General features: G+C 40.4%; 1 protein-coding gene across 1 annotated transcript in view; it reads right to left on the bottom strand.

Annotated features, from left to right (window-relative positions):
• Nucleotides 1-6,900, bottom strand: part of TMEM121 (transmembrane protein 121) — a 60,469-nt gene extending 53,569 nt beyond the window's left edge. Inside the window, exon 1 of the mRNA XM_075843283.1 lies at nucleotides 6,488-6,900. The gene's annotated coding sequence lies outside the window, so the exon portion shown is untranslated. The remainder of the gene's footprint in view (nucleotides 1-6,487) is intronic.
• Between the last annotated feature and the right edge of the window lie 13,114 nt (nucleotides 6,901-20,014).

Here is a 20,014-nt window from a genome sequence, read left to right as displayed (position 1 = left end):
TTCACGGGGCTGTTCACATGGCCTTGTGAATAGCCCCATAGGAATACATAGATTTTTATGCAGCCATTGGATGGGCGTTAAAAAAATTATTTCACCGTTTGTGTGAATAAGGCCTAAATCACTCGTGAGGCCACAGGACCTAAATCACTCGTGAGGCCACAGGACCTAAATCACTCGTGAGGCCACATCATGAATGAAGAGTAAGTTCTCTATCATTAAATGGTCACTGAATTTCACTAAAAATATATTTTATATAGTAACATTCAATAAAGGTTATATCAAGAGCCTTGATGACAAGAAATCAATCAAATATATATTCAGAAGGATATTCTGAAACTAGGGAGTGGGACTCTTCCAAGGACAAAAAGTTCCTCGTAGGAAAACCTTCAAAACCTGGGACTGTGACCGAAAATGAAGGACTGTATCCAGAACTATATTCAACAATGACTAAAGATCACCAATTATCAGTAATGATTTACGTATTTACCCAAGATGAAGAATGGAGAACTCTAATTGTTTCCTACATGAGGCCACAAAAAGGAAATTAGTTTTGTTCAGTTGCTTCTATAGCAAGGCAAATGCATAACAACAAGATCCCCGACAGTCAGTATGCCCTGTCCGTACACACTGACACCCTTTCAAACACATAGCAATCCTAAAATACGGCTTGTAGTATTCACGAACCTTCATCGAACAAAATATAAAAACCATAAATGTGAATTGCTTAACCTGGGTCGGATCAATGACAGAGGTTGCGTTATTTTACTTACGTATTAACTTGAACAACCTCTTCTACGCTCTGTAGCACAGAATAAACCAATGTACTAGTTGACGTGTTGGTAGGAGGAACAGAAATGGGAATGTAAAGGCAGATGAAATGTGGAGTGCAAAGAAGGGAAGGCAGACAAAAACTGGGCGTTAAATCGGTCAGATATTAAAAGTGGCAAATACCACAGGTGGACAAGGCGGTATAGAAGTCAATAACACCAATGTAGTCTCAAGATTTTCAAATATGCAGCATGCCATTGTAACTTGAAACCACATTCAGTATACAATGCCACTTAAAATGACCATATGTGGTGTACGTGATTGGCAGGACTGGCATTAGGGGGTGGCAAACTGGGCAACTGCAAAGGACCTCCCTTTACTAGCATATTCTCTGAGGATGGGACCCCCAGGAGCCAATTAAAACCACTCGGTATTATTTAGGGGTACATGGCTGTAATATTTAAGAACTGTATAGTCTATTTTGTGGTCTCTTTAAGAAATTATTATTTGGACGCTGCATATTATTTGGGCACTATATGGTGGTATTATGTAAGCAGTATATTGTAATTTGGTACTGTATGGGTGTATTATGTGGGCTTAAAGGGGTTTTCCAGGAATACCAAATTTTTGTACTAGTACTCTATGTCAAAATTAAATAAACTTCCTAATATGCATTCTGTCAAAAATCGGGACGCATTTGTTCCTATTCACCCTATCTCTGGCCGGCCGATAGTTCTGCTTTTCATCCTTGTGTTTTTTTGCTTCGACATGCAGACAGACCTGTGTCGATACCTCACGGAGTATCGACACAGGTCTGGCATTGAAGAATAAGCAAAGAATGAACGGCGCGGGCATTGAGGAGGCTGTGGACCAATAGGTCTAAGTATGGTCATTGGGGCGCCCTACTTTGCTTGTTGCCCAGGGCCCAATTTTCTTTAAAAACGGCCGTGGTCATTGTCCAGCCAATCATTGTAGACATTTGACTGGTAAAATGCCCATGAATCATTGCATCCCATTGGGGTCAAGTAGAGCCAATCAGCAGACACTGACTATCTCTTTAGTGGTGCCCTTCAGTGGCACAGTACAGTGCTGACGTTCCAGGACGGGCTGTTCCTTTGGACCAGGCATGGGTAGCTTTATTTTGTTACTTCTTTTTGCTGTAAACCGTACGTAGACCCTGAATTCCCATAAGACCCTGAAGAAGCTCCTGGTCTCATCATAAAAAGTTACTTTTCAGCTTCCAACAGCTCTTTCTGACTTCTATATGTAAGGTCTTGCTTACCTGTACCTGTCTGAGTTATCTGCATATTTTTCTTTAATCTTCATTTTTTCTTATTATAGGGTGACATGTTTGGGATTCAGACCAATTACTAATTTTCCATAGAGTTTTGATCTCAAGTTACAATGGTCGACCCAGAACAAATTATTATTGTAACTTGAGGGACCACTATATTCTTATGAAAAAAATATATTGTTGCCAAGTGGGATTTGCAATGCAAGTGGATTTAGTTGTGTTTCTTGCCTCTTTTCAAGTTGCTGTAATCTCAACTAATTCTGTTAGTCTTGGTAGAAAAAGTTTATTATAGTCAATAAAATTGGTAAATTGAAATATATATTACATAGAACGTTATAAAAGGTCATGTGACAAAACTGCAAGGATTCAAAGTGTTCCTCCATTTCTGAACTCCTGCCCAAAACGATTAGAAAACCAAAATTTCCGTAACTACAATAAATATCAATTGAGAATGTCTATACATGCGCAAAAAAAATTCTCATCTGTGAGCCTGGACTAGTTTTTTCTTGGGATTTTCTGAGACCCCTGATCTGAGTGTTTTATCATTCCTCCTTATGCTGATGTACAGAAAAAACAGAGTCTCCAAGGCGCTGCTGCACTAGGAAGGCAATAGGCATAAACGATATGTAATATTCAAGCGATTTATTGAAAACAAGGCTACGCGTTTCAATGCAGCACCGGCATCTTCATCAGGCCATAAAAGAAGCATATCGACTGCACAGTTTAAATACACACTGAACACTGAAAAAACCCGCCAATGTGACCGGGGTCAAAGTGCTCAGATGACGTCACAAATGGAAGGAATTAAATATTACATATTATTAATATCCATTTGCAATTTTCTGCACTATGTACCATTGCTGTTCTTTTTGCTATGTGTTTCCTTTGATTCAGTTGCGTATGGTGTGCAATGCTGCTGTCCAAGGTCCTGACCGCTGATTATACGATCTACTGCCTCGTGTGAATGGTTGCATTCCTTCCATTTGTGACGTCATCTGAGCACTTTGACCCCGGTCACATTGGCGGGTTTTTTCAGTGTTCAGTGTGTATTTAAACTGTGCAGTCGATATGCTTCTTTTATGGCCTGATGAAGATGCCGGTGCGGCATTGAAACGCGTAGCCTTGTTTTCAATAAATCGCTTGAATATTACATATCGTTTATGCCTATTGCCTTCCTAGTGCAGCAGCGCCTTGGAGACTCTGTTTTTTCTGTACATCAGCATATCCTCTGCAGTTTTCTTTGGAACACCGGCACTGAGTCCTGGCAGCAGCAGCAACTATTCTCTCAACTGTCCGTTGTCCTCTTATCCTAGGTGAGCACCTATTTGGATTTTTGGATATTGTACCTTTATTGCCCGGGTAATCTACACTATGTGGCGCTGTGTTTTCTATTTCCTATCATTCCTCCTTGACATTTTGGGACAAACAATTTGTACAGGGTGATAGAACTGGTCGCCAAGAAGGTGGTGCCTTTGAAGTACAGCTGAAGGGAATGGAGAGGAGAACCATCAACCTACAAATACTTCAATTCTCCCTGATACTGCACTCAGCAGGAACACAATAGTATCTGCTAAAGTGTAGACCTATCAGCAAGTTCTATAGCACTAGTACTTTACTGGACAACAGCCATTTCCGGTAGACCTCCCAGAGTTCAGCTGGTATTACATGGCCCGATGTGGGCCGTGTAAACGAGAACCGATCAACGAGACAGCTCATTGATTGGCACTCGTTTTCTCTTTTCACAAGGAGCTAGTATGGGGACGAGCGCTCGTTACTCCGATCGCTCGTCCCCATACATTATTATCATGTCGGCAGCGCGTCTCCCTGTTTACACCGGGAGATGTGCTGCCGACAATGATAATATTTTGGACATTTAAAACAATACAATCAGATGATGAACAAGCATTTGCTCGTTCATCTGCTGATCGCTGCCCTGTTTACACAAGGCAATCATCGGGAACGAGCGTTATATGAATGCTCGTTTGCCGGATAATTGGCCAGTGTAAAAGGGCCTTATGGGTATGTTCACGTGAGACAGATTTGTTGCAGAAAATTTTGCAACTGTCCCATACATCTGAATGGGGTGTGTTAAAATTCATCCTCATGCTGCAGAAACAACCCCATTCATAGACCACATTTTGAATCTCTGAAATTCTTCTAACAAAAAAAAGTCTTTTTCTCGTGTTTGCCATTTATTTCTGCACGTTGTGGACTAAAGTTACTTAAAATGGAGGTTCACTCTACAGCGTTTGTCTATTTTAGGAATCCCATATTCCAATGCCATCGTAGGCCATGTCAAGCTCATTTGAAGGGGCTGTCTGGTTTAGACAACATTTTTGACTGCCTATCCGTAAATTCCGAGTGTATGGATGGGGTCCCATATTTGAGGTCATCACAATCAGTCAGAACAGTAAAGTGCTAAGGCTGGGTTCACACCTACGTTGGTGTGTTCCATTGGTTTGCTCCATCAGAGGAGCAGAACAAGGGAATGACGGAACCAACGGTTCATTGCACAACACTGGTTGCCGACATAACCCATTGACTTTAATGGATTCCGTCAGCTTTCCGTCCGGGTGTCCGTGATTTCACCGGACACAATACCGGAGCCTCCGATGCAGATGTGAACAGAGCCTAAAAGAGAGTGCTCTAGAGAAACAGGTTCATCCATGTAATATACACCCCAATAATAGTTGGTCACAGATAGGTCCTAGTAGACCACCCACAATCATCTTATCATTGGTGACCCTTCTTACAGACAACACCTTTAAGTCCTGATTTGGACTTCTTTTATTGACTAAAGTCGAGAGTCTATCATGGCTCTTAAGTCAGGAGAAACACACGGAAACCCATATAAAGTAATGGACTACATTGATGTTTACGGACTTGCTTGGCAACCCTGTCTGCTTTCCTTTTTCTGTATCTCTATTGCAGTTTCAACCCACAAGCTTTGCAAATAGCTGCTCTAAGTAATGGGGCCTTGAGCAGCGAGACTCCATTGTAATCAGCTTGTGTGAAAGGATCATTTACAAGTTCAAGTGCTTGTCCAAAAAATGTCAATTTTGGAAAAGTTGGTTACAGAACAAGAGAAAAAAGTTATCAGACTTGATAAAAAATTATGAAAACATCTCAGGTTTCATGATGAAGAAGACATAAGTGATTTTTTAAAGAATCTTCTGACATGAGTGAGCACCTGTATGTTGGGTCTCCCATCGATACTCAGAATATAAGTGGCCATGTTGTTCGGAAATATGCTTGAACCGCTCTTTCATTTATCAAGTTTTATTTGTAAATGGGAATCTGTAATTAAGTCGGTGATTGGAAGAGACAGTGAATTTGGTGATACGATAAAGATCCCAAGTTATGGAAATCTCCGACAAGCAGTAAAAGGGTTTGGATGCATTATTGAGCGCCTTCCATTACAGGCATCAGCAGGGTCCTTAAAAGTACTTTGTAACATCTCCACAGACCTAAAAGGTCAATATTTTCCATGCAGAATTCCATTTTTGAGTATAATAGAAGAATGTTTTTTTTCTTTTTTGCACATTAGATGCAGAAGTTCCAACACCCAGACACTGCCCCCTTCTAATAGAGGAGTCACAAAAAAAATTTATTCTTAGAACTGGTATTAGTAATGTGGCATATAATTTAATATCTTAACCCGAGGCCCACTGGGCATTTTTGACTGCCACACATGGTACATGTGAACCCAGAGACACAATTCACTTGCCAACCTATGCCTGAATATTTTTTCATTACACTCAACAACAAATTCAGTGTCACAATCCTTATTTTAACATATACAGTGCTATCTCACTCATAAAAAGCATCTATCTAGAACATTTGTTGTTTCAACCTGTCATAGTGTTAAACAAATGTGTCTATCCAGATCGAAGAATTACAAAAATATTCTATCTATCTATCTATCTATCTATCTCTATATATATATATATATATATATATATATATATATATATATATATATTCTCCAAGATTCTTATGTAACACTTGGATCCCTCCATATGCAGGTCACCTCCACACCATTTATATTATAGGAGAAAACCCAACATAAAAAACTATAATGCTCATAAAAACTGAGGCCAGATATTAGCTCCAGTGAACTTACATGATTCTTTGAAGAAAAACACTGTCCAACCCTGTGGCTTTATTATAAGCAACTGTATATATCCGCAAATGAACAAACATATTGACCAGATGTATTCAACTAATGAAATCTGTATATATAAATATAAATTTTATATATCTATCTATATATATCTATATATATATATATATATATATATGTGTGTATCTATATAGATAAATAAATATATATATATATATATATATATATATATATATATATATATATATATATATATATATATATATATATAAAATATTATTATGGTCCTCTTCTATTCTTACCTTTAATCCAGAAATCACTCCTTCCATCTAAGACATTTGCAACAGCTGGGTATCAAGATTAAATCCAATCAGGTCTGTAGTGATCTCTAGAAAGACCATTATCCCTGTACTATCCTGCATCATTTATGGTCCTGATGTTCACTGGCAATGCCCTATAAATCGCCCACCGTTTTCCTTCGGTCTTCTAGGCTGATGCCTGCTCCTATATTCCCCCTCCAGTAGGCTGCACTCGGTGGATGGAGCCAGCAGCACAGCACTGCATTCAAGCAGTCATTTGTAGGATGAATGCCAGTAACAGTGGAGATACTGTTGTGTAGGGGGAGGGGAGAGGGATGAAGGCAATAAGCACTGAAGCCTCGCTCCTTCTTCTCCTACAGACTTGTACGAAAGAGAAATACAGAGGAGTGTTCCCACCCATTACATGTCAATGTCTGCTCCACACTGCTGCTTCTGCTGCACCTGCACATCACCATGCACCCGCTGCCATACACACTAATGATGATATTGAGATTGGGTTCTTATTGAGGTCTTCAGATGGGTGTATATGATTTTGATCTGGACACATTAAAAAATTCTAAAAAGCAAACATCACCTCCAGAATCCCTTCAAATAATATATCAGGGCATTGCGTAAATAAAAAAAATCCTTAATATGTAATTATCAGAAGCTCTAGCTTTACCAGGAGAGTATTGAAATCACTATCTTCAAGGCTCTGGGAGAAATAAAATTCCTTGCACTTGCCCTGCTGACTGGTAAGCAGAATGCAGTTTGCCAATTAGAGCAGTTTGTAGCCCATCATTGGACTGCCGGTCTCAGGCAAACATACATTCCCCTACAGGTTGTCACGGATGAAAGAAATGATTGCATTAATATCATATCGGGGAATAGTTATGCATGCAATGCTCTAATATATTCCTTAAATAGTCAGAAATGATAGACTCACTTTAAATTTGTTTTTAGCCTGAGGAAGAGACCGGTCCGGTCTCGAAACGCGTAGCTTTTATACTTTTAACCTATTTAAAAACACTGCAATAAATAGTTTTTATCCCTTTCTCGTGGTCACAGACCCGGTTTTTGTCTAAATACATAATTTGTGGTCACCCACTGGCAAGGCCCGCCAGGAACACACTACTAGAGAGGAACAGCGCCGAAAAGGGATCAACATTTTTTTACATGAATTCTATTCAGGCTCACTTTAAGACAGCAAAGTTTCGTTAGAGCATTTAAGTGGGTAAAATGGCCCATTTTCCCTATGTTTTTAGTTATTTAAGTTATTAGGGAGCTTACACACACACATAAGTCATCCCCCATAAAACACAGCTGACCATGGCCTATAAAGTAGATTTGGGCATCTAAACTATACTAAAGTTATGGCAATTGTTACTATTGTTTAATGTTTTTATTAAGTGTTTTTTTAACACAACTTCTCTTTTTTAAAACATATCATAACACAGGGTAAGGGTAGTGGAAGTTAAGGGAGGGAAGGTATATACAGTTAAAGATACGCCAAGATGGAGGTGTCGAGCTATAGAAAATCCATAAATATCTGGACACAGAGGAAGTTAATGTGCAAGTTATCGCTGAAACACATCTATAGGCAAAGGGATTGGGGGGGGGGCGTCTGTAAGGGAAGGAAGACTCCATTGCACTAAGGGGGCGTTTAGTTTAGAGAGGATGATGTCCAGTCAATCAAACAAGTAGGAGGGTTCTGATGTAATTGGCAATCCAAATACCAGGTGGTATATTGAGAACACGTATAAAGTTTTGTCCAAATTCGAAGCGGAAGGGTGTTAATAATAGGCTCCCACTTAAGATTGCCTCTATACGAAATACATATGATAATTTGTTGAGAAAGAGGCATAATATGGGGGGGGGGGGGAGATTTGGAGATATCGAGTCCTGCAGGATAGATTCACAGGCAGCAGCTGAGACATAGTATAAAAGCTTATATTCTCTGTTTGACCCTTGTGTGGATCTGGACAGATACCCAAAAATAGCCCATTAGGGTGTTAGTTGTCCCGAAGTGCTCCAATGATCTCTAGCAAAGACCTATAGCTGTCGCCAGAAAACCTGCAAAGATAGACATGCCCAAAAACAGTGGAATAGGTTGGCCTCCATATGTGCACACATAGGCCACAGTGCGTCCTCTAGTGGCTATATGAGGACCTGTTTTATGTGGTGCGGTATAAACAAAATTAGAACTTTATTCTACATGTTATTATAGTTGCAGCGATACCAAATCTGTATAGTTTATTTCATATTTTACTACTTCCTCTGGGCCCAAAGGCTAACTTTGCACCTAGGCCACAATCACTGACACACCCCTCGCCACCCACTTCCGGTTGTTGCTTGGATGCAAAGACGTTCCTATTCTTAAAGATAACATAGCTACAAGGACATTTTCTATGTCTGATAATATACCTCTAAATTATACAGTCATAAATTTACCACCTAACACAACTATACAAAGACCAAATATCATCATACTAAACAAAATCCAGTATACCAAGGCCAATATTACCAATGATAATACTGTACAAAAGACAAATAGTACCGCCACATCATGACCACATATTACAAACACATAATGACTGAATAATACAGCCATTCTGTTACTGAATAATATCTCCACACCATGACCACATATTACGACCACATAGTGACTGAATAATACCCCCATACTGTTACTGAATAATACCACCACACCATAACCACATAGTGACTGAATAATTCCCCCATACGGTTACTGAATAATACCGCCACACCATAACCACATAGTGACTGAATAATACCCCCATACAGTTACTGAATAATACCGCCACACTATGACCACATAGTGACTGAATAATACCCCCATACTGTTACTGAATAATACTACCACACCATAACCACATAGTGACTGAATAATTCCCCCATACGGTTACTGAATAATACCACCACACCATAACCACATAGTGACTGAATAATTCCCCCATACGGTTACTGAATAATACCGCCACACCATAACCACATAGTGACTGAATAATACCCCCATACAGTTACTGAATAATACCGCCACACCATGACCACATAGTGACTGAATAATACCCCCATACTGTTACTGGATAATATCTCCACACCATAACCACATAGTGACTGAATAATACCCCATACTGTTACTGAATAATACCTCTACACCATGACCACATATTACCACCACATAGTGACTGAACTATACCACCATACTGTTACTGTATAATACCACCACACCATAACCACATAGTGACTGAATAATTCCCCCGTACGGTTACCGAATAATACCACAATACCCACATAGTGACTGAATACTATTACTGAATAATATCGCCACACCATGACCACATATTATCACCACATAGTGACTGAATAATACCACCATTCTGTTAGTGAATAATAAATCCACACAGGGCCGGCCTTAGGGTTGTGTGACCTGCGCGAGTGCACAGGGCGCTGCACTCTCCCAGAATGTAGGGGGCGCCACTGGGCTTTGCCTCTACTCTGTGCTCTGCTCTTAGTTACACACACGGAGTAAACAGGAGTCGAGGAGCAAGAGAAGAACAGCAAGCTCCACCCACAGCCCGTCCTGCAAGAAGCCTGTGATCCTGTCAACATGGAGAGATGATAAGTGTCTATGTGTGTCTCTGTGTATATATGTGTGTGTATACAATATGTCTCTGTGTATATGTTACAGTATGTGTGTGTTTATGTGTCTGCATGTGTTTATGGCTCTTTGTAAATGTGTGTGTTCAGTATTAAAGTACAACAGATAAAATGAAGATATATGTGCTACCCCTTATATACCGTGCTGCTCCTTATATACCCTGCTGCCCCTATATACCCTGCTGCCCCCTATATACCCTGCTGGCCCATATATACCCTGCTGCCTCCTATATACCCTGCTGCCTCCTATATACCCTGCTGCCCCTTGTATACTCTATTGCCCCTTGTATACTCTGCTGCCACTTATATACCCTGATGCCCCTTATATACCCTGCTGCCCCTAATATACCGTATAAACGTTTAACCAATTCATGGCAATTAATTCATGGAAATAATCTATTTAAAGTGTATCTGCAGTTTGGAAGTGCACTGCATGATATAAATATATATATATATATATATATATATATATATATATATGCCTCTGTTAGTGTTTATATGTGCCTGTGGGTATAGTTACTACCACATTATCTGTAATCAGAGTTATCACTGTGTTATCAGCTGTGTTACATAGGACTGCAGGTAACATCTACTACATTATCTGTACTCAGAGAGTTATTACTGTGTGTTATCTGTGATGTTACATAGGACTGCATGTGAAATCTACTATTCTCTGTACTGTGTATATGTGTGCCTGCGTCGGTATATATGGGGTCTGTTTGTGAATGTGTCTTTGTGATTGTATATATATATATGTGATTCGATGTATTTGTATATGTTCCTGTCTGTGTATTTATATATATATGTGTGTGTGTGTGTGTGTGTGTGTGTGTGTGTGTGTGTGTGTGTGTGTCTATAGATGTGGTTACATTTTGCCTTCTGTAGAGCAGCAATAGGGAGTCCCGCACATTGTGCCATCCATCCTAAGGCCGGCCCTGCCTCCACACCATGACCACATATTACCACCACATACTGACTGAATAATACCACCATAGTGTTACTGAATAATATCTCCACATCATAACCACATATTATCACCACATAGTGACTGAATATTACCACAATTCTGTTACTGAATAATACCACTACACTATGACCACAATAAACACCACATAGTGACTGAATAATACCACCATGCTGTTATTGAATAATACCGCCATACCATAACCACCTAGTGACGGACTAATACCCCCATACTGTTACTGAATAATACCGCCATACCATAACCACCTAGTGACGGACTAATACCCCCATACTGTTACTGAATAAAAACTAGTATACAAAGACCAATATTACCAACATACAATGGCCATATAGTGGTAGATAACAGTCCTACACAGTCACTCTGTAGATCATATAAGTGAATACAGTACAGTTACATCCAGTGACTCACAGATACCCACCACATAATTCACCGGCTACCCGATGGGCCAGTCAGAGTCCGGGCATAGATATAGGGCGTGCAGAGATTGCAACTGGCCTCAAAGGCCCCTCTGTCACATAAGAAGACAACAATATTATTAATTGAACATGGGGATGCTATAGATTTTTATTGGGGCCCAGGAGCTTTAGGTTAGTCCTCTGGTTTGCCAATAATAATATAGGCAGAAAGATCGGAGATTTCTGTTCATATAGATATTGATATTCTCCAAGAACAGTGGTCTGGGAAGTGAGAAGGAGGCACTCTGGCTGAAAGTGACAGTTTTAGACTCCTTGTTATCTTGATGTAACACAGTTATCCATTCTAAGGTATGGCTACACAGCGACTTTGGGTGAACCACAGGTTGGCTGTAACACGCTGCACACATTGCAGTAATGTAAGTGAATGTGCCAGCGTTGCGACCTGCAAGTTGCCGCGACTGCAGCTTGGCAGTTGCAAGAAATACAAAAAGTCTGGATATCTATTGTGATGGTAACGGCAACGTGTGGGTCGCAACGCACATTACTGCAATATATGCTGCGCAACACAGCGATCTTTGGAAGCGCGACCTCTGTTGTCGCCAAAGTCGCAGTGTAGCCCTAGCCTAATACTTGCTAGCCATGGTAGCCCTCTATATCTACTGTTGCAATTCACTTGCTGCTTGGCATCCTAGCATTCAGATACATTATGGCACTAGAATATTGTTGCTCTACTCTTCCAGTTCAACCACATCTGGTGCCAGTGTTTGATGCCAAGCTACACCAATTTCTCTAAATTTAACCAGATTTTTGGTTATTTTCTTTAATGGAGCCAGGTACCCAAGTTCCACTAGTTTTACAGAAAAACTATGCTCCTACTAAGGCGTGAAATACAAGTATTGCTGGTGCTACTGAATGACTTTGCTGTGTTGATTGCTATAGTATAATAGAGACAGTCTATGTGTACTCTCACTCGCCCACTATGGCAGCTTTTGGAGAAGATGGCACGTGTCTATTTCTATTTAAAGCTTGTGTTATCTGGCGCAGCTCCTCATGACTGTCTGCGAGTCAGGAAAGCAACAAAAAAAAAAAAAAGCTGTGTAGCCTGTGTTGAGCAAACTAAAATAGTCCTCATCACTTTATGCGATTCACCGGTAACAAATCAAAATAAATCGCTGAAAATGCTAATTTGCTTGATTTGGCAAAGTCTAAGTGGTGTTTTTGTTGTTTTTTTTTTCACAGTTTTGGCCAAAATTCTACCTGTTAGTCTACTTACGAAAAGTTTATTAACCCTACAGAATGTTATAAATTTCTGCATATTTTTGGTCTAAAATGTGGTCAGATCTTTATCGACAGTGGTCTCTTCATTAGGTACACCTTTGTCTTATTGGGCTGGATCCCGTTTTGCCCTCATTGTTGCATGTATTTAATAAAGTGCTGAAACCATTCCTTACAAATTCTTGTCTATGTTGACCTTACATTGATACCGTGAATCTCCTCTCGCTCCAAGGACCGTAGTAGGTGGGAAGTTTGATTGGGGCGGTACACCGGTCAAACCGTAACACAGGTGTCCTAAGGCGAGCTCAGGGAGGACAGAAACCTCCGTGGAGCAGAATTCTCTTGGATTAAGATCTGAAAACTGCGCAGGCTATCTGAGTATGATGAATTCACTGCCATGTTCGTGAAACCAGCCTAAAGTACTACCTATGTAAAGTCTTTTTTTTTTTTTACAAATGTGGACACGTAAAGTTTTATCTTATGGAATTGAATACAAAAAATGAACAATGACAGCAATAATTTTTTAAATATTCAGATATGCTATTTCCTTCTGTGGAAAAAGTTAGGAATTTATCACAGCCTTAAAGATCTAAATCCAGGGCAAATGGTTAGAACATCGTAAAAGAGGGTGTTGGAGGAACCTGTCATTTTTAAAACCTCAGACATTGTTTGGTTTGCTCTTTCTTGTTGTAATGTCGCAACTATTGTCCTTACTGTCCGAAAGAATATCATCGCAAGACTATTGACTGATGAACCGACGAAGGCAATGAAAAAGCACTAAATAGCTCTAAAAGGAAAAAAATAAAATGATGTAAAAGACAGATAAGATCAGCAAAGCTGGTGCCAAGGAGACTCATTGCCAAAGAGAGTAAAACCGACCCTAAAAATGTTTCTTAAATTCTATAAAAAAAAGTAGTAAAAAAAAAAGAAATGTGGGCCTTTTAAAAAGTTATGAGGAAAAAGCCAACTTACTAAATATGTTTACAGAGGAAAATAAAAAGTTGGGTGAAATGCAGAAGGATAAAGTTACCTCGCCGAAAAAATTTCACCTGTCTAACCCTAGAAGAAGCGCAGAGCCGCTTTTAAGCTTAGTTCACATGTCGCAGACTTTCAACTTGGATTTTACCCTTTGCAATGCAAATGGTCAATACAGAGATCTCGCTCATCATCCATTTATACCCAGGACTGCAACTATACCAAGGGGCATCAACTACGTCTAGAGAAAAGGTTTTTACACCAACATAGAAGGGGATTCTTTACTGTTAGAGCAGTGACAATATGGAACTCTCTGACACAGGATGTTGTGATGATGAATTCAGTGAAAGAGTTTAAAAAGGGACCTGGATGTCTTTCTTGAGTGTAATGATATTACAATTGACGGGTACTAGGTTATCGTAGAAGGGTTATTGACCAAGGGATTTATTCTGATTGCCAGATTTGGAGTCGAGAAATAATTTTTCCCCAAGATGAGGAAAATTGGCTTTTGCCACATGAGGGCTTTTGCCTTCTTCTGGATCAACATTGCAGATCAAAAGGCTGAACTGCATGGATTTATGTCCTTTTGTCAGCCTTACAAACTATGATACTATGTTACCTAGGGAAAACCTCCCTTTGGGATAAAACTATTTGTTAAAAAAAACACATAAAATTGGTAAAAAAATGTAATAAAAACCATGAACTTTTTTTAACTTTATTTTCAGCCCCCCTAGGTGATTTGAACAAGCAATCGCTGGCTGGTACCATACGCTGCGATACTTATGTATTGCAGTGTATTCTATCTTTCACTGGCTTCTATTAAGCCCTGCCTCTAGCCCACGGGCCGGCTACATACTGACCTTTCCCGGCTATGACGCAAGTGTTTGTCAAATGTCGGGAAGGGGTTTCTGGCCAAGTCAAACCCTGGATCTGAATCCCATCAAGATGCTGTAAAGGATTTCAAATGGCTTTGAAAGCAAGAAACCACTCAAACATCGCACAGCTAAGAGAATTCCCAAAAAATCTCTCCAAGTCGATATCCGACATGGATAAACAGTTAAAACAAATGCCTGCTGGAGGTTGCCTCTGCCAAAAGGGCTTAAATAAGGGAAAAGGGATGTGGAGAAGAGAAAAGATGGCAAGAAGTTTTGGATACTAGATCTCGAACCAAAGGGGGCAATAATGTCCTTATTTTTTCCGATGAAGTAAATGATATATTGGTGAATTTTCACCTTTATATACTGAACGAAGATTAAATATAGATATGGCCACATGTAGTAAAAATACTTTAGATGGGGTGTCCTTTCTTTAACATGACTATATTTTGTAATATGGCATGTTATCCTGCTTGGAGTAGCCATTAGGTGGGTAGACCGTGACCATAAAGTGAAAACCTAATGTGTTCCAGGAATAACATCACTCCCATCTACTGTATAATTTTCTGAAACGGTGTCCAATGAACCTCTGAACCCTGTTCTTAGCTGGCAGGAATGGACTCACGTATGGTCTTTTGCTGCTTCCGGGTTTGACGTGTTAGTACCTTCAGGAATACGCTTCTGCGCACCACTGTTGTAATGTATGGTTTGTTGAGTTACCATCATCTTCCTGAGAGCCTGGAACAGCTTGGTAAAAGTATGTGAATTTCTAGGATACATTTTATACATTGATTGAAGAAAATTCCTGGGTACCTAATAGTTGTCAGCACCCATCGGCCTGGAAAAGAATACAAAACAATTTCAAAAGACTTCTGGTTTAACCAGTCTACTTTGCCAAATAACAAAGAAGTTGTCAAAATTCAACATCATGATTTCCTTGGTATTGTTGTGATTGAAGATAAAATTATAATTAACCTCAGGTCATCCAACGAATAGAAACATTTCGGGTAAGGCCACATGGAGCGGCACTGACCCGGTCGCGATGCGTCCAACAACTGCATCGGCAACATTTTCGGTACAGCTGTCAAATAGCCTGTTAAAGGGCACGCGTTGTTGCGGGTAAAATGACCCTTTACCTGCAAAATCGTATGTTCATTAATTAATACCCCCCTTATAAGCTGCACGTTTTTGTAGGTAAAGGGACATTTTACCCGCAAAAACTCACGGCTATAAACAGGCTATTTAACAGCTGTGCCGGCGTGATTACCTTAAGGCTGGATTCACACGAGCATGTTCGGTCCGTAAAGGACGGAACGTATTTCAGCCGTAAGTCCCGGACCGAACTCAGTGCAGGGAGCCGGGCTCCTAGCATCATAGTTATGTACGACGCTAGGAGTCCCTGCCTCGCTGCAGGACAACTGTCCCGTACTGTAATGTTTTCAGTACGGGACAGTAGTTCCACGGAGAGGCAGGGACTCCTAGCATCGTACATAATTATGATGCTAGGAGCCCGGCTCCCTGCAGTGTGTTCGGTCCGGGACTTACGGCCGAAATACGTTCCGTCCTTTACGGACCGAACATGCTCGTGTGAACCCAGCCTTAGATGGGAACGCTCATCTGTTTCCAATGGTCTTGTTCTTTTCTATTGAGTGGCTTGTGCATGAATACAAACTCTTTGGCCGAGAACAGCAACTTGGGGCTCCATTTATGTGTATTGGTAGGGACACACAAAGACTGGATTTTCCGTACCCATTTTCCTTGAAGAAAATCCACAGCGTAGTACAGTAGCAGCAGAGCGGGTGAGGTTTGAACAAATCTCACCCACACACAGGGGGAAAAAAAAACTGCTGAGAAACGGTTCATAAATTGACCTGCGGTATGGTTTTTTTAATCCGAATCATGGCAATTTATGCTGTGGAATTGCTGCTCTTCTGTTGCGGATTTTCCGCCATTGAATTCAATGGGGTGGAAAAACCTGCAATATATAGACAATTGCTGTGATTTTTGCGGCAGAAAAGCGGAAATTCCTTCTGCTGCAAAAATCGCAAATCAGGAAATAAGAATTTTTTTTTTTTTTAACCATACTTACCCCTGGCTGTGGTCATAGCGACGCGGTCCTCTGTTCTGAGAACAGCCCAGCCTCCTGGGATGAGGTTGCATTCCATGTGACTGCAGTAGCCAATACTTGACTGCAACGGTAACCTGGACTGCAGCGTCATTCCAGGAGGCCGGGCTGTTCTCACAACAGAGGATCGCGTCACTATGACAACGGAGAGCAGGGCAAGTATGAACTTTTTTTTTATCCTACAAGTATTTTCGCAATTTGGTGTGGATTTTCGGAAAGAGATTCGCTGCGGCTTCCAGGATGGATACGCTGTATATTTTTACGCAGCTTATCCGCCCTGTGTGAACTTACCCTAATGGTGGCGGTCTGAAAAAACACACCTATAAGCTTTTCTGCAGGAAAACAACTTGACAATCATAACTCTTTGAATAATCACGCTCTAGATAGACTAGTGTGCATGACAATAAGTTCTTGAAACATTATATGATGAAATATAAAATTGTATTTGATATAAAATAAGGTTATCGTTCCTTTATTCAGTGGTGGCGCGGGGGGGACACGGATCTGTTTAGGTCACTGTCTTAGATCATTACTCCAGAGGATTGCTGTCTGCTCATTTCTTAGCAGGAAATCTTAATATGTTTGGCCAGTTTAATCGAAAACTGAATTTTACTATAATATAGAGTAAGAAAGTGTGCGCGTACTGAATTTAAAAAAATTTAGCAATGTAATTATAAATAAAAAAATAAAAAATCAAACAGTAAAACAAGTTACTAGAAGGCAGAAATAAATTAAAACGTACCATAGGCGAAAGCACGTTCTGCATAAAACAAACACATAGCATATATGTTGCAGATACTCATTAATTATGTATATATGCTAATTTCAAAGCTGAATATTTATGCAATGCGGGGGTGCTGTACAGTCTCTTTTAGTTTGGTCTTTACTACTTTTGTAAGATCAAAACCCTCCATTGTAAATAATATATGAACAGCAGCAATTCATAAAGCTACCTATAAAATGCTATTCCCACCGGAGACCGTTTTTGGAAATCGGCCTATTGTCGGCAAAATTTTTCCCTATGGTATGGAAAAATCTGGAATACTCAAAATGTATAAATCTGAAAAATGCTCATTGTGCTCTATTTCCGGTATGTAGCACCAATGCTCATTGTAATTCAATAAGGGAAAAAGAAATTAGCCGGCCGCTCCCACTTCGGGGTAATGCTTTTCATATTAATTTGATAGACGGACTCATTCAGGTCAACAGAGGTCATATGGCAAGTAAACACAAAGTGTCCCACCTAGAGAAAGAAACTGGTTCTGTAACTTTAAGAATTATACAGCAACCAGGACTAATTCATCAGTTCTAAATTTGAAGGTCAGCAGCTTTCAGCCCTCTAAAGTGCTGACAGTGTTATATACGGGATGAGGAAGGCAGCGTAACGAAGCCTGTTAGGATCGCGAAATCTAAGTTCTTATGATCCCTGATGCTGCGTTTGCAAGTGCCACTCTCTGCTCTGAATGCGGTGTCCTGATTAGACGCTAGAGCCGTCATTTAGACCAGAGGGGCTAGCGCTCAGTGAAGTGAAGGCACTGAACATGAAGCGGCTACCTCTATGTTGTTACCCGGGTTTTAAAATTGAAGGCCTTTTATTAGGTTAGGCCATCTTATTAGATCGGTGGGAGCGCTTGAGGGATCGGCACAACCTCTTCATACAGGATTTCTTAATCGTCTGCACTTGTACACGCGGTTACATGCGTAACGGCTGTGAAAGTGCAGGTACGAACTAAAAAGAAATCCACGTAAACAATGAAGAGACTGTGGCGCTCGTACGAGCGCCGCGGCCCCTTCACACAGCTGATCGTGGGGGGGGGGGGGGCAAGAGCCGACCCCCACCGATCTAATAATAATGGCCTACCCTAAGGGGATATCAAACTTAGATCTTTCGGTCATGCAACTTGCATGACCGACAGCATAGGTATCGTTCTGCTGAACTCCCCTCCCTGCATATAGCACGGTCAGCAGTTTCGAGGGCTCAAAAATGCAAGTTTGTTTTTTCATAGCCAAATGCAGCAAAGTTCCCACTAACATTGTAGTAATCTGTCCCCCCTTCTGTTTTTGTTTTGAAACCAAAAGTAGGAATGAGTCTGTCTTGAAATGGAAACCAGGGAAGACGGAAAACTTTTTTTTCTGCCGGTTCTACTCGGTTTTCTCAAGGAGCCAAAATGGTCATGTGGACCATGTGGCTGCCTATAAAAAGCAAAGTGGAGTGGTACTTTGCTAGTGCTGCTTCCTCTTCATCCTAGTGATCGGTGGGGGTCACAGTGATTGTATCCCCACTTATATTCCTAGAAGATGCCATCGATTATTATACCACCAATTTTTCTCCTCAGCAATCGCTTTCAAATGGGAGCCAACGCACTACAGACATTCCCACGAAACAGTCGGGGGAAGCTGTGGCTACTACAGGGAAAATGTAGTATTACAAGGCAATCATTCAGATTAATGGTCATCCATATAAATACATGAACAGCTTGAATCTGCCAGAGCAGTAGCTCATCTATGAAGTCTTTATGCTCTCATAGGACATATATTGATAGATGTTGTCTTCATGAGACAACCCCTTTAATCTTCCCTGTAGGTTGAGTTAACCAATTTTCAACAGGATATGTAAGATGAGCACCAATACTATGTATATAGTGTTTTTGGACTTCGAAAAGGCATTTGACACTGTCCCTCATAGACGTCTAATGGTTAAATTAAGGACTATAGGTTTAGAAAATAAAGTTGGCAATTGGACTGAAGATTGTCTCAAGAACCGTATCCAGAGAGTTGTGGTCAATGATTCCTACTCTGAATGGTCGCCGGTTATGAGTAATGTACCCCAGGGTTCAGTGCTGGGACCACTATTATTCAACTTATTTATTAATGATATAGAGGATGGGATTAATAGCACTATTTCTATTTTTGCAGATGACACCAAGCTATGTAGTAATGTTCAGTCTATGGAAGATGTTCATGAATTGCAAGCGGATTTAAACAAACAGTGTTTGGGCGTCCACTTGACAGATGAAGTTTAATGTAGATAAATGTAAAGTTATGCATCTGGGTACCAACAACCTGCATGCATCATATGTCCTAGGGGGAGCTACACTGGGGGAGTCACTTGTTGAGAAGGATCTGGGTGTACTTGTAAATCATAAACTAAATAACGGCACAATGTCAATCAGCTGCTTCAAAGGCCAACAGGATATT

Source organism: Rhinoderma darwinii, chromosome 12 (genome assembly GCF_050947455.1).
Source record: "Rhinoderma darwinii isolate aRhiDar2 chromosome 12, aRhiDar2.hap1, whole genome shotgun sequence".
Lineage (NCBI taxonomy): Eukaryota > Metazoa > Chordata > Amphibia > Anura > Rhinodermatidae > Rhinoderma > Rhinoderma darwinii.
This window is presented reverse-complemented; position numbering and strand designations above follow the sequence as displayed.